General features: G+C 42.8%; 1 protein-coding gene across 4 annotated transcripts in view; it reads right to left on the reverse strand.

Annotated features, from left to right (window-relative positions):
* Positions 1 to 14386, reverse strand: part of LOC148014492 (uncharacterized) — a 138294-nt gene extending 123908 nt beyond the window's left edge. For 2 of the 4 annotated variants that reach the window (XM_087666156.1, XM_087666155.1), the window contains exon 1: positions 14160 to 14384. The gene's annotated coding sequence lies outside the window, so the exon portion shown is untranslated. Of the gene's footprint in view, positions 1 to 14159 lie in introns of all 4 variants that reach the window. The other 2 variants (XM_087666157.1, XM_087666154.1) reach the window with 2 other exon arrangements.
* Between the last annotated feature and the right edge of the window lie 511 nt (positions 14387 to 14897).

Here is a 14897-nt window from a genome sequence, read left to right on the forward strand (position 1 = left end):
TCCGAAGTCAAATGAAAATCAACTTACGTTCTCTTTGAACAAGCTGCCTGAAAAATACTTTCATTTCATTCAACACATTATCTCCTTGCCTCGATTGCCAACGGTCTATGAGTTTGAGTGTCAGTTCTTGCATTACCCAAGGCTACACAATCAAGTCCACAAGAAATCCTCCACATACTCATATTGAAAGAGGGGTGTGGTTGCCTCTTCTTCGCAAGGGAAACCGGAGGTGGCAAGTACCCACAAGATGCTAAGGCAAGCCCAAACAAGGGTGACACCCCTTCCTCTAATGAAACCAAAGAAACAAAACCCATTTAGCAACAACTCCCTAAGAAAAATAGGTTTTGCACACACTACTAAAATCAAGCCATGTGGGCGAGGAGTGTCATACCAAGGCCCAGGGTCTTCCTCCTAAGAAACCCCAACAAACCAATGTGATTGCCTCTGCTCCTCCTAGACAGTCCAGTGGGGCTACACCTTCAACTGCTGCCCCATCTACTCTATCTACCTTAGTGGCTATTGGACATGTGGAACATGGACAGCCTCAGCAACATAACCTTGAAGGATTAGCTGATTGGTCTCTTAGCTCTCCACCCATGGCAATCTTTGCATCCATTCCTAGGTCATCCTCTGCACCTTCATCTAGGACCACTTCTCCACGTCGTCAAGTGTTTCATTGGCAGCAACCTGCTAATGGACATATGCAATGGTGGTCCCATCTTTAGTTTTTTTTATTTCTTTAGCCTTTCGCTGCATTCATTCCCACATACACACTCATTGCATTGTTCTTTCATTTTACTTTACTTTTTGTTTTGTTTTGCTTTGGAGCATCTCATTGCTAATCTTCGTTTTGCAAATCTTGATCTCTCTTGCAGGGTTTTGTCTTTCAATGTAGGGCTAATGTGCAAGTTTGGACCGGTTCGCCTGGGCTAGAGACATGGGCTGCACACTCTTCCTTTCACGATTTCATCTTCTTAGAAGATTTACTCTTCTACCAGTATGGAGGCTTCTCCTCTCGAGGCGGATCGTCCAACATCTCTCTTGATGCCATCATGGCAGTGACTTCTACCCTGCTCTTCCAATCAAGGTGCTTCACCATCACTGCACCCCTTTCCCATATACTTGATACATGATGAGTGTAGCTAGACAATGCTCTCTAAAAAGCCACCACACATCTCTAGAGGCCTGACTCAAGAATAGTTGGTATAAGTCTCTCTCCGACTGGGCTAGGAATGCTCTCTTCTTTCGTCATATGAGACATCTGATGATCCAATGTGCTTGCCTGTGGATAGTGGATACTAATGCTCTCTCTCTCTCTCTATAAGTGGGCTCTTGTCTCATGGCACTCATCATCATACCAGCTATTCCAAGGTATCACCCTGCTGGAAGCTTTGTGTGTGGGACTAGAGTATGGAAAGGCTGCCCTTGGTGTTGTGTGTCCAAAAACCATATCTTCAATTATTCACCTTAGTAAGGGTTTCACATCAACAATCCCAAAAAGGATTGGAACCATCATTCTAAGTACTTTATAAATGGGTGACCACACACTGGTGCACCACCCTAGACTCGTTGGGGCCTATATAAAGGCCACCTCTCCCCACATTTATACACCACTCCCACACTCTTTGCCACTCTTCTTCTGTCTTCATTAGACACTCTTCCCTTCTCTCTCCAACCTTTCCATTGCTATTCACACCCCAGGACATTACAATTCGTGATTGGCTCATTCACCTTCCCAACTTGGCGTCATCCACCCTCTTCCTAGTATCAACCATCTCCAGCCTGGCATTAGTTTGGCTGCCCCCACCTTTTGCATTGGTATCCTAGAGGACTTCTATCCTATTGGCATCATCAACTCCCACTTGGCGTCAGCTTTCTCCCACCAAGCATCAGCCATCATTTACGTTGGGCAATCTGGAGGGCTCCTCTCTGCTTGGCATCACCATCAAGCACTTGGTGTCAGCATCCACCCACTTGGTGACCTTCTCCCACAACATAGGTGTCATCATCTGCATGCCCTTCTCACTTGTGTTTGCAGCTTCATCATCTTGTTCTGTGTTTTCCAAGCTTCTCTTCTCTCTCAATATTTGTCGTACACACATTGTTTCTCCCCGCAAACCCTAAGGTCTCTTCTTTGCTTCACCGCATATTCTAACATGTTATTAGAGCATACTTGTTATTTTGACATGGTATCGGAGCACACAAGCTCAAAGAGCTAAAGATCCTATTCATCAGGGAAGGTAAAGATAGGTTGAAGGTTTGGCATCATCTACTGATTTTCACCTTCATTTCCACTATATCACTAGGAAACAAAGATACCCTTCTCTTCCTCTCCCTCCTATCCTCCATTTTACAAACCATTAGGCGCTTCGATTGCATCATCACCAGTGCTATGAATTCTCCACAAGCCGATGGACAAACCATTGGGCGCTCCTATTGCAACATCACCGAAACCCCCACTGATGCTTGCCAACATCAACCTTTACTCCCTACACCACAATATATATCCCAAGCACTCATTGTGCCACCTCTCCCTTTCAAGCCACATAGTTTATTCTGCACCAACTTTCAAATTTTTATGCTCAAGGCAATAAGACGCATCCAATGCGCACTAAGTCCTTTCAAGCCAAAGGAGGATCACCTTATACCTCGACCTCCTTGAGATTACTGCAATAATGTGCTACGGAGGTTTCTTCTACTACTTCTAGGGTTCAATGGTTACCCCCACTACAACCCACAATTCTATAGTCCACTCCCCTGAGAGACAGTGATTGTTGGCTATCTTCCGCTCCTCAGTCCCCTCCTTCACGAGACAATGGCTGTTTGACACCTCCATTCCTTTGGCTCCGCAGTCCACTCCACTGAGTTAGGACGATTGTCGCCCATCCTTGCACACACCTCACCTTTCCCCACCCTTGACTACTCAAGTTCGAGAGGCCACCTTAAGGATTTCTTCACCATCTTTGACACCCCAGATACCTTCTTTGGCACAACCGGCCGCACTTCCCTCACCATCAGATGATTTTGAATCCACGATTCATGAGTTTTAAGATTCCCTCACAAAGGGGGGTTCACAAGGGGATGTTCTTTCTTACCCTTCATGAGGGCTCCTACTTGTTTGACTTCAAATAGAGCCCCCACATTTCCACCCTCAAAGGGGATACTTACTCATCGTGAAGTTCTTCACCCATCAGTTACTCTTTGGGGATGGTTGTCTTCGAGCAGTCATTTCTCCTATTCATACCCAAAATCTTCAAGTACCACCTAGATCCAGACCTTGGAGATGCAACCACGACTTGGTGACAAGGCCTTCAAATTCCTTCGAGCATGGAGTTCCAGAGCTAGTGGCTTCTCTCCCAAGGTGTAGTCAGGCTCTACAGTTCACCTTGACTACTATTCTTTACTACAAGTTCCCCTTTACGTAGAAATGTTGGATCTCTAGGATCCTCTACATCGTCTTTTTACCTCTCTTCAGTTCTCTTTCATCATCCCTTTTTGGGCCTGAGAAGGGCTGTTGAAAAACCACATCATCAATTATTCACCTCAGTTAGGGTTTCACACTGACAACCCCAAAAAGAGTTGGCACTCTCATTCTAGACACTTTAACAATGGGCACCTACAGTGTGGTGCGCCACCCTAGACTCGCGAGCCTATATATAGACCACCTCTCCCATCATTTATACACTACTACCCACGCTCTTCGCAACTCTTCTTCTATCATAAAACACTCTTCCCTTCTCTCTCCAACCTTCCACTGCAATTCACACCCCACACTAGAGAACATTACAGTTCATAATTGGCTCATTCATCTTCCCAACTTGGCGTCATACACCCCCTTCCTAGCATCAGTTTGGCTGCCCCCCACCTGCATTTGGTATCCTAGAGGGCCTCTATCTTGTTGGTGTCATGACCTCCCACTTAGCATCAGCTTTCTCCAACCATGCGTCAGCCATCATTTGTGTTTAGGACTTTGGAGGGCTCTCTTTGCTCAACATCACCATCAAGCACTTGGCGTCAGATCCACCCACTTGGTGACCTTCTCCCACACAAGCGTCATCATCTGCACATACTTCTCACTTGCGTTTGCAGCTTTCTAGCCTCCAACATCTGTATTTGCAGCCCTAGACCACTTCCTGGCATCTGAGAACTATGCTTCAATCCCTCAACAGCTGTCCTTCACCTTCTAGTGACTACTTCAATAGCCCACTGCCCAAAGGACTACCTTTCACTCGCTTCACTATGCAGATTCCCCACAGTGCTACCACCTAATTCAAACAAGACAATGCAATCATCCTCGGAGCTTTGGCTCTACTGTATCAGCTTTTCTTCACATAGCCTGATTTAGTGCTTCATCATCTTGTTCTTCTGTGTTTTCTAAGTTTCTCCTCTCTCTCAATATTTGTTGTACACATTGTTTCTCCCTGCAAACCCTATTGTCTCTCTACTTCATTGCATTTTCTGACATGGTATCAGAGCATACCTGTTATTCTAACATAGTGACGTGGAAAACTCAAACCCTATATGCAAAACACAAAACTCAAACTCAAAACGCAAAAACACAAATACAAATAGAGAGAGAGAAGGAGAACTCTGAAGTGAATGAATCAATGCAATAAATGAATGTGAGAGTGTATAGAATGCTCAAGGGCAAAGCCGTGAATGTCCAAGAGTGACGCCCACCAGAGACGGATCCTGACTCTGCTGGAACTACCAGTCGAAGATGAGAGAGTGCTGAATAATGAAGGGCAACAAACTAGTCACCTAAACACAACAATCACAAGCTGAAATCTGATAAACGCAACAATGTACCACCAGACAAAGCTGAAAACTAGTTGGTCAAGGCAAAGAATTGTCAAGTGACAACAGGAAAGGTGTTCGCTGATATAGACAGCCTGCTGGACAGCAAAAACACAGGTATTGCAGCAGCCGCTTGGTGGGAGAGATGGCAGCAACTTGTTACCTAGCACCAGATGCTGAAAATGCAAGCTAATCAAGTGCTATGATGACGCGGCAGATGGAGACCTCCAAATAGCAAGGAGATGGCTGGAAACAGGCCATCTAGGGATGGATGGTAATGGGCTGCAATTGATTATGGCCGGACAGCAAATGGTAATGGCTGATGGCTGAAGTCTGCATGGTAGAGTGAGACACCTACACAAAAGGATAGAGTCTAAATGGTGGGCAGCCTGTATATTTATAGATGTGGATAAACCCTCCGAAATAAGGGTTTACACAAAAACTCTCTTGAACCGCTCCCTATTTTGAGGATTTCCATTAATTAAGCATGTTTTGGGGCTGTTTAAGAGGCTAACCAGCATGTAATGAATTTTTTAGCTCAACAGTCTTCCCCCCCCCCCCCCCCCCCCTGCCCAAAACAAACCCAGTTTTATCCCAAGGCATCCCACCCCAAAGCAACTAGGGCATTAGACGAACAATGCACAGTGACTGCCCAGAGGCCTACCAAGACTACAAGGTGCAAAATGGAAAAATTGTTCACTTGTCCAAGCGCCCTTTACAAAGATGATGAAAGCATGTAGTGCAAAGAAGAAGGTACAACAGGGAAGGAAGGCTGACGTTAAAGACAAGTGCTGAAACCTATAGAAAGGGTAAGAGCCCCCTCTCAACCATGAATGTCGATGGTGAATGAGGAAGAGAAGCCTGATGTTGATCTTCATGTGGTATCGAACAGCACAGTACCATGATGGATTAGTAGCCCAAAACCTGATTCATGCTAGAGATTTGGTAGCAAGGTTCCTAACATAGATGTTTAAAGAGTGATGTGTGAAGGTCTCCCAAAGAGTTGAAGCACAAACATCATTATACCTATCCTCAAGTCAAGTGATCCCACTCTATTTAGCAACTATTAGACTATTATGGTTGGACACACATCGGCTAAGCTATATGCCTCCATCCTTGAGATGAAGCTAAGCAAACGGGTAGAGATATGGGAGCTCAAAGCACACGGATAAGTTGGCTTTAGGAGAAGCTACTCTACATTGGATTCATATTGTACTAGATCACACATAATTTGAGAGAGGGTATTAGCAGATTAGTCAGCTCATGAGTGAGTCTATGCATGTATTGTGAGTTGAGCTAAAAAATACATTGTATGCTAATTAGCCTCTTAAATAGCCCCAAGATACACTTCGACACTCTACTACTCTACCCTTGAGCATGTAAGAGCACAATAGAAAGAGGAAAGTGAACACAGAGAGGAGACAAAGAGAGAAGGAACAATGTGACAACAATGGCTGAAGGTACAAGGCTACAACAATCAGCCCCAACACGCAAGTCTATGCGGTAGTGTGGGAGCCAAATGGTAGCAAGGGGATGAGAGAATGAGGAGGGCTGGCTGATCACGAAGGACCAATGATGGATAATGAAAGTGGGAGGGCAGGCTGCATATATATAAGCGAAAAAGAGGGAAAACTAAAACCAGCTTTCCTTCCATAGATGGGTGGTAATTCCCTGATTACAACTTAGTTACAGTAGCAACATTTATTACAAAACTGAGAGATGCAAATTAACTTATAATCTCAGACAATGGACACCATGTTGGCCCCAAAATTGGCGCCCCTTTCGGTATTTCTTTAACTTAATTAAAGAAGAAGTTGATGTACAATGGGAATCTAGCAATCCCTTTCAGTATTCCAACTCCTCTTTCTGTCCAAAATGACCAACAAGTCTTCAATCCGATTTGCCCCTTGATTCAGGCAATCAATTGGCCTTCACCCACTTTGATGGAGATGGAAAATATCCCAAATTCATTGATTTGCTAGTCCCTCCACTTGAATTTAACTGAAAACAGATTCAGCCCTGTTGAATCCAAGTCTTAGAGCTTCCAATTTTTGGTATACTTTCCGAGGCTGCTGCTAAACCCTAATTTTTGCTGCAAATTAGGGTTTACACCACAGAAATCTGTAATTTCTTAACCTTTGGTGATCTCAATGCTATAATCTTCGAAGCAAGGCTGTAGAAAGACTGGGAGATAAGAGAGAATGATAAGGAGAGAGAAAGTTCAGACTTTCTTCGCGAAGAACTAAAGAAAATCTGTCATTTACTGCTACTGCCTTGTCTTAGTAGCTTGTAGATGCAAAGAACTAAAGAAAATCAATCATTTACTGCTATTGTCCTGTCTCAACAGCCTATAAATGTTGTCACCTATTGTTGATTGGTCTTCTACTATCCCTAACTACCTCAAAAGATCCTCCAAGGGCTGCAAATCAAACTAGCAGCATCTCCTCCCTCTCTCTTGCAAGTTGAATGCACTAAAATGCCTCTCTCTCTAGTCTCTAAAGATGTTTTTCAATCTTACATGGGCATTTTTTACAAGTGGCAGCCTTTCCAAATGGTTTTTCTAGAATTATCCATAATTAAATATTAATTTTCAATCTTTAAATACTGAAAACCAATCTAATAAGTATTTCGATGCCCAAAAAAATAATTTGACTGGCCAATAATTAAATTGGCCATGCAACTTCCATTCCTGAATGTCTCTACGCCATCTTTGACCATCAAATTGGCATTAGGTACCATTAAACACTACTTCTCTAGTATCACCAACTAGCACTTATGGCTAAATGAATGATCTAGACCAACAACTAGCACCAAATACCACCAAATGCCTATGCAACATAACTTATAGCAACTTTGCCTTTGACATCCCGTGATTTTCTTGGGTTCCGGGCTCGTAAATTTACTCTAACCCTAGTTACACCTCACAATCATAACATTTACTTAACCATGTGATTAAAAATTAATCCACTTTTACCTTTGACATCCCGTGATTTCCTTGGGTCCCAAGCTTGTAAATTTAATCTAACCCTAGTTACACCTCACATACACAAGATTTACTTAACCATGTGATTAAAAATTAATCCACATGTTAAGTGAGGTTTCAAAAATACATGTCCTCATGACAAAAAACCCTAAATGTGATCAAACCTCTTAAAAATAGCCAAAAGTATACAAAAAGAAATACACTAATGTGTCCTCCATCTAAAGTGTCTAAAACACATAAAACGACTGACAAATACAATATCAAAGCTCCTACTGTCCTCATCTAACTCAGACTGAGGCTCACAAGCAAGAGATAACCAAACAAGACACATGACTACTATCAGAGCATTCTGTATGCTCTTACATTCATTTACTACATTGATTCATTCACTTTAGAGTTATCCTTCTCTCTCTATTTGTGTTTGTGTTTTGGTGTTTTTGCGTTTTGAGTTTTGAGTTTTGAGTCTTGTGTTTTGCGTTTTGACTTTAGGGTTTGTGTTTTGCACATCACTGTTTGTGTCTTTGTGTTTTTGTCATAGTCATACACTTTTCTTTTTTTTGAATGCAAACCCTAGCTGTTTCTTCACACTATGGGCTTAGCACATTATTATTCAACATTCCTTTTCTAATGCCTATTTTATGACTACAATTAGCCGACTAGTCACTATTTTATTATTTTATGCTACTTGCCTTTTCCTAATTTATGGCCTATTCATTGGTATCGGCTCTCTCCTCCAATTATTCATCACTTGTTAACTTCCAAAGCATGTCCTATTGGAGAGAGGAAGCCATTGCCAATGCCCACACAGTTCAGGATTCCCTATTGTACTGGATTGTCTCACGTCTTAGTATATGGATTTCATTTTCCGAGCATATCTCTAAGTTCTTTCTTTCCAATGTTTTATTTCTCTTTTCTTGTAGTCTCTCTTTCTTCTCTCGTGTTGTGCAGTCTATAATAGCAATCTTCTATGCTTCCATCACTGCACCCACCTCTAACAAATGGATGAGAATGATGATGGTTGGAATGATGATTTGTGGGGTAATGATAGGAGGCATGAACTAGGGAGTCGCAAATATGAGATGACCAGCAAACTAGCCAATCTACTGAAATGATGTCGAACTAGTTGATGTAGCCAACCAAAGGCTGCAAGTGGGATGCCCAAATGCCACATGGCATAAGTACCAAATGCACCGACTAAATAATGCAATGTGAACAAAACAAAGAGCTAATTTTTGTCTCCACCTAATTTACCTAAAATGAAGAAGAATGACACACAATAATAAATGAAAGATTGAGATAAGGATAGAGCTCCCAATGTCCTCGTATGACTCAAACTCAATCTCACAAGTAGATCTACACAAAAGACACAAAACTCCATGTCTACTAATATTCTCAATCTTTTTTACATGTCTATGGTTGTGATTTATATTTTAGTAATTTTCTCTCCATTTTCTTGAAATTTTTTGTCATTCAAACAAGTGAACATTTTAATTGTTAAGCATACTATGTCTACAAGGTGTGAGTGCACAACGGAAAGAGGAAAGTGAACACAGAGAGGAGACAAAGAACGCAAGAGAAAGAAGGAACAATGTGACTACAATGGCTGAAGGTACAAGGCTGCAACAGTCAATCCCAACACACAGCTCTACTCCTCAATGTGGGCGCCAAATGGTAGCAAGGGGCTGAGAGAATTAGGAGGGCTACTTGATCACGAGGGATCAATGATGGATAATGGATAATGAAAGTGGAAGGGCAAGCTGCCTATATATAGGCGAAAAAGAGGCAAAACCCTAGATGTGGTCAAACCACTAAAAAATAGCCAAAAGTGCACAAAAAGAAATGCACTAATGTGCCCTCCATCTAAAGTGTCTAAAACACATAAAATGACAAACAAGGACAATGTCAAAGCTACTAATGTCCTCATCTAACTCTCAAATCCTGGATGTGGCAGAAGGCCAAAGGAGATGCGGATCCAAGGGTGGCAGGAGAAGTGCCAATGCCAATGTGGTCCGTCAATGAAGAAAGCTAGCCAAGGAGCAAGACCCCCTCTCCATATAAACATCCGATCAAACGGAAGGCCACCAAAGGGCAATGGAAACGGAGAGGCCTTGAACAGATCACTCCAAAAAACTCCAATTTAGAATGGGTGAACCAACCCTCAAACCCAACTATGAGACAATAGCAAGGAACTATCGAAGGTACCATAAGTTGCATAGAAACAACAAGGACCAAGGACCGAGCGACAAGGAATGGTGGCTCGATGACGAAGAAAAGGGGTAGCAAAGAAAGACCCAGGGATATCCTCTACGCTTCCCCACAAAATCTGTATCAAAGTCAGAAAATGACTCTTACTTCTTCCTTTTCTTTTTTTTCTACTTGGCTTGTCCTATACCTATAGATAAAATCGCATAAGCACGGCCATGTGCACAAGGCCCAAGCTCCACAAGAATCAGGCTCATTGTGACATGCATCCTGCTTAAGCACCAATGGAACTAGATCCTCCCAAGTGAGTCTCCCGACTACGAGAAGTGAGAAGACTAGTGTAGAACACATCATATGTCAATGACAAAAGATGTGAGAGAAGTGTCACAAAGTGCATCCCAAATCTCCTCCATCTTGTGGATGTGAGCCCTCATCGTAGGGGAGTTAGTGAGATAGAAAGCTATCGAAGCTTCAACTCAAGAGATAGGCAATGTCCAAATGTTTGAATCTAAAAGAGAGATGTGAATCATCTCCAAATCTCTGCAACAGTGTGGATATATCTAATATGCATGAGCACAAAATCTATACAACTCAAAAGGAGAGAAGAGCGGGCTCTAGCGTTCAACCAATCCCATAAAGTTGTCGAAGCCGTGGTCACACCATCATGAGGATGCACGGTAGGTCAAGCTATAGGGATTGTAACAAAATCCTGAAGATCACTATCGTCAAGTAGGCACTCCGTGCAGCACGACCATAGAGGGTAGTTCGTCCCATCCAGCTTGTCGAATGCAGAGAGAGAGAATAGGACTAGAACTTGCTTAGGAGATGCCATCAATGCCAATCGAGGACTAAAAGCCCCGAAAGAATATAACAAGAAAAGGTAATAAGATGGTGGTTGGTCGAAATGATACCGAACCATACAATCCCCCATAGCACACACATTGGCCATAAATGTCCTTCACTACAGTACCTACAAGAAAACAAACAAGATGCTGCCACTAGAATAAAGGTGACCAACAAGAGGTGTCCTCTAGATAATCGGGTTCTGTCAAGCCATGGTACAAAAGACTAACTAGAGCAAGGTAGAGAGGGAGTATCCAAAGCTAAAGGGAACACACAATTCCGGGCAAAGAGAGAGAGCAATAAATGCAAGGGAAAACATGGCTTCAACCTTGAAACAAAGCCGATTCAAGGGCTAGTAAAGAACCAGGAGTGCCCCGAAATCAAGACCTTGCAATAAATGCATATCTGCCCTAGTGTGGATCTACAATGGAGGCCACCTAGCACCAAAAAAAAGTCACCCTGGACAGCAAAGACCAGTCACTATGAAATGCAGCAAAGAAAGGATGTTGTCCACATGTAAATAAGCCACCCAATAGAGAACAGTGTCGCGCCGCGCCGCTTCGCTACGCTAAGAAGAGCTACCACCCTACCTTAAAAGGCTATTGCCTAGCGGAAAGGAGGCTGCCTAGCAGCAAAACGCAGATTAAGGAGGGGGAGGCTACCAACAGAAAACGCAAGCAATGCAAAGTCTATTCCTACAGCAAGTGTGCCATGGCTATCTGCATTAAAACGCAAGTGATATAGGGGACTATTCTAGGAGACCCAAAAAAACACAATAGATAGGGGATTTGATCTCAAAAATGTAGACTTGAATGGACAGAAAACAGGTCACCTAGCGTGTTAGAAGCCGCCCAGCCTGGTAGAGGCTGCCTAGGAGCAAAACGTAAATCTACCCTGGTAAATGAAGTCTAAAAAAAGGGCTGGGAACAAGCCGCCCTGCCCTGTTTGACTCCAAGCCCAAGGTCTGCAACACATGGGGATGACGCCAGGCAAGTTTTGTCATGGACAACATGCTCATCTTCAAGATCTCTAGCTCCCACACATGGCTCTAATACCATGTGAGTGTGCAATAGAAAGAGGAAAGTGAACATGGAGAGGAGACAAAGAGAGAACACAATAGAGAGAAGGAACAATGTGACTCCAATGGCTGAAGGTACAAGGCCAACACGCAACTCTACACACTAGTGTGGACGCCAAACAATAGCAAGGGGATGCGAGAATGAGGAAGGCTAGCTGATCACAAGGGATCAATGATGGATAATGGATAATGAAAGTGGGTGAGCAGGCTGCCTATATATGGGTGAAAAAGAGGCAAAACCTTGGATGTGGTCAAACCACTAAGAAATAGCCAAAAGTGCACAAAAAAAAGTACTAATGTGCCCTCCATCTAAAGTGTCTAAAACACATAAAATGACAAACAAAGACAATGTCAAAGCTCCTAATGTCCTCATCTAACTAAGGCTCACAGGTAGGAGATGACCACACAAGACACACGGCTGCTAATAGTCATTTCTTTTGTAGATAAAGGAATAGATTGGGAGAGGTCACCGCTCCACCTTTTGGATAACAAAGCCACTTCTCAAGCATTAAAGCTCCATCTCTTCAAGGCCCATGTTTGTTTAACCATAAAAGTTGTTGAGTTTGACACCACTACTTGTCTCCATGCTCGCACAATGTCAAATAGAAGTGAAACATACTTTTTCCGAAGTCTTAGGATGTAAATCAAGACTAGGAACCATGGGACTCTACCAAGGATCAAAGTTTGTGGGGGTAAGGTAGTTCAACAAGTCTTGAGTACTAGGGAACTTTGTTCAAAAACCCACCTAGCTTTCTTTGACATCCACAAAATGACTCGATAGTGAAGTGAACCCAAGTTGTGAAGATCTATGATCCAAATGTCCTAACCAATGAAGCACCCTTAGAGATGATCCACACTTACCCTCTTGTTAGCAGTTTGAAAACTAGGGAGGTTGCCAATAGAGAGTCAATTAGGGTCTACACAACCTACGGCTCTTCATTATTGCTTTCATGTTTATGTGTGTAAACAATAAAAGCATAGTTGCTAGCCAAGATTGAATAAAGCTATCAATGGCACTAGTTGCATCTACACAAGAAGGGGTTTGTTCCCCCCTAGACCACCCCCTTGTTTTCCTCGCTTTTATTTTCCTTTTTTCCTCTCTCTCTCTCTTTCAGGCACGGGGAGGGGGGGGGGGGGGCGGGGGGGGGGGGGGGGGGGGGGGGGGGGGGGTTGTCGTCCTATCCTAGTGGCAATAAAATCCAAACACTTCACCAAGGAATAGCTCAATAGACATTTGAAGTTACAAAAGATGGCAATGTTTCACAGCCAATGCCAAAGAAAACACTAAGAAGGATTATCAAAGAAGGGGAGTCGATTGCCATCAGGTGTCCTTGGTAACATTTCACTCACTTTTAGAACACAATACTCCTTCAAAATTGTTCGTGTGGTGCACATAACCCATTGTCAAGGCAGGAGGACTATGTGATTCACATACAAGCCTTCAAATCTTTGTCATAGATTGACATGACTCCTCACAGGATGACAAACTCTGATGTTATATCTTGATGTGAATGTGAAGAAGTGAAAAAGGGAATAAACAGTTCAGCCATAAGAGCAACTTATCACCAATCAATAGCCTGATTAACAACTCCAATATGTTTCTGCAGTCTTAAAGTTGAGAAATTCTTGGGCATCAGTTTGGTTTCCCTCAGCAAGACACATACCCGTTCTATTGTTTCCAAAGACACTACAGTGTAAACATCATAAGTTTCGTAGTAAGGGAAGCTCTTCCAAATTGCACGTACACATTTTCAGCTTTCTCCTAGGGAAATCAAAGATCTATTTATTATTAAAGAAGCTCTGATCCTGTAAGATTTGGCACACCTATTCAACTGGCAATGCAAAAACTTGCAATATCTGAGTATCGCTCTCACAGGAAGGATTTCAGAAACTGCAAAATTTCATGAACACAGGAAAGCAGAGAGAAATCACGATACCGCTGAAAGGTGGAGACTAATCACCTCTTTGCAAACACCTCCTTCACAAGAAGGCAGAGAAAAATCACAATACTACTGAAAGGTGGAGACTAATCGCCTCTAGGCAAACACCTCCTTCACAAGAATACTAAAATGGAGAGACGAACCATCTACTTTTCTCTATCATAGTGAAGCAGTTGTTTCTAAACAGGTGATTAGTCTCTGCGTTTCCATTGTGAAACATCTCTTTGCAGACAACTTCTCTGAAATGGAGAGACGAATCAACTGTTGCCAAACACTCCTTCTGAGAACAAATATGAGGAAGAGGCGCGGGTCTTACCTCTTGCTTGTGACTCTTTTGTTGAGCGATTCGATCGATTACAGAGAGATGAAGCTTGCCTGCAGAGTTAAAATGCAGGTGTGGTCGCGGGAGGTTGCGTGCAGCGATGGTACCAGCCTAGCTCGCACGCAGTACTATCGTGACGTGTGGTTGACACGATATTTTCGTCGTGTCGTAGCATATCCATCGATTAAACAACATAAGTTTTAAGGCGTCATGCTTGCGAAAATTGATCTTGTCAGTAGATACAAACATCTTTAACTCCAAATTTTCGAATAATTTTTGTAAATCAATGAAGGTTCGGCTTCGGGAAACAACCAGAAGACTCCTAGGCTTATGTGGTACAAGGGGGAAAAGTTTGGTATTCAAAAAGTAAAGGGGTCCTTCTCTATTCACACACACACACACACACACACTCTCTCTCTCTCTCTCTCTCTCTCTCTCTCTCTCAAGTTTTTTAATTAAATATACTAGGCGCTCTACACTAGATTCTCTCGACACTTTGCGCCGGTATTCTCTTACTGCTTCACACCCTGGTTCGAAGTACCAATGTCAATAATAGTTACGGTATTTTGCACCCAAATGCACATTTCATCTGGTAAGAGAGTTCTTCTGGTGGTTGACTCACAAAGAAACCAATTGCCTATGAAAGACCTCAAAGCTTTTGTGTCATGCATAAGTATTTATGTATTTAAGAACATATAATCACACATGTATAAATATGATTTATGAATATAC

This window comes from Lygodium microphyllum, chromosome 25 (assembly GCF_053477565.2).
Source record: "Lygodium microphyllum isolate KBCC chromosome 25, Lygodium_microphyllum_v1.1.10, whole genome shotgun sequence".
Taxonomy (NCBI): Eukaryota; Viridiplantae; Streptophyta; class Polypodiopsida; order Schizaeales; family Lygodiaceae; genus Lygodium; species Lygodium microphyllum.